We start from the raw sequence: 1,768 nt of genomic DNA on the forward strand, positions 1-1,768 counted from the left end.
TAATTCTCGGTTAATAAGACTGCACAGCTGATCCATTGTTAGCCCGGTGTTTGTGCTACGACTAATGGTGCGTTCAGTTGTACTCGTAAGTCGGAGTTTTGAAGTCGGAAAAGCATTGAAATCTAGCATCTACAAGCATAAACGTTGGGGTTTTCGTTTCATTTCATTAACTGTCCATTTTTTTTAGAATTCCATGTTCCATGTCCCAGTTTTTAAACTGGGAAGTGCTCAGTTCGGAGGTTACATTGTTCAGAGCTCCAAGTTCCGACTTCCAATGTAGGTGTAACGCACCATAAGGCACGATTCTCGACCCAACCAAAAGATGTAAATATCCTATGCCTGTTGCCTGTTGACTTTCCCAGATGTGGCGAATATTTGTTTTGTAATGTTGAGTAGCTAGTCTGACAATAATAAGAAGGCATTTGGACTTACCTGAAGTAGGCTAAATGTGAAATAACAGCATTCTAGGCTGTAGGTGAATATCTTTAATGTTGTTATTTTTATGTATAATGTTATTTTAGTAAGCAGCAAGTTAACTGAAATTTTATTTCATGCTATGTAGGCTTTACTTATTTTTATTTATGTGAATCTGTTGTTTAAGTGTTTATACTTCCGTTTTCATCCACATTGTTATGTTTATAATCATTTACATGAAGGCACGAGTGTGAATCATTTCAATTTTATTTTATTATTAATTTTTGCACATAGGTTCTTTGCTTTTTTTCTCAGAATACAGTTAAAGTTTCTGTGCTGAGATTCTTCATCCTGCTGAGATCAGCAAATGTTTAAATAAAACATATGCAGAAGGCAAGAAGTTTTGGTGCGTGATTGACATACCAGACAAATAACAGTTTGATCATGTATGGCTAGTGTTGATCAGGTAGGCCTTTGTTTACCAATGTTCATTCAGTCAGAAAACTCACGATTCTAATGTTTAACTAATTGAGTTGGAATCATTTGCTGACAGCTTGGTCCCCCCCAGTTCAAAAATCCCATCTGCGCCCCTGCGTACATGACACGCCCCTACAAATCACGCCCACCACTAGTACAAGACAAACCCACCAATGCAAGGGCTATCTGAACCCTGCTACAATGCTACACTGTAGTGAAAAAATGAGACCAAATGTTGCAGTAACATAAAACATGAAGATGTGATTCACTTTATAAGTAATGGGATGCAACCCTTCCCATTACCCTTATCTTAACCTTAACGCCTCTCTTTTAATGTAATACTTCATAGTGAGCTAAGTGCTGATTTAGCATTAGCATAAGTAACAAAATGTGACCTTCCCATTACCCTTATCCTAACCTTAACACCCCTCATTTAACGCAACACCTCATAGCTAGCTAATCGCTAACTTAGAAATTTTGTTGGGACTTCCCCTTCTGGGCCGAGGAGCGAAGGGGGCTGATCATGGACTATCCTGTCGGTTAAAGTGAGCGAGTCATGTAGCAGGGCAAGTCACGGAGCTGCAATAACAATATGGCAGCTAGCTGGTAACAAACAATTTTGAGTTACAGTTAAATGGTTGACCAAAACATGTTTTTGAAAACCTTTTTGGCGAGAAACAGGCAATACAGTTGCAGAGTATTGGTTCATGCTTAGTTTTAACATTTGATCTCAGTAGCCTATTATCAGCCTCTGTATTTACATTACAGGAAACAGTGGCACCACCTTTGTAATCACAAATGCTGGTATTGTAACCAAAATGTGGAGTTAAAGGGAAATTTCGGTTTATTTCAACCTGTCTGCTATCGTCCTAAATTT

Source organism: Epinephelus moara, chromosome 4, assembly GCF_006386435.1.
Source record: "Epinephelus moara isolate mb chromosome 4, YSFRI_EMoa_1.0, whole genome shotgun sequence".
Taxonomy (NCBI): Eukaryota; Metazoa; Chordata; class Actinopteri; order Perciformes; family Serranidae; genus Epinephelus; species Epinephelus moara.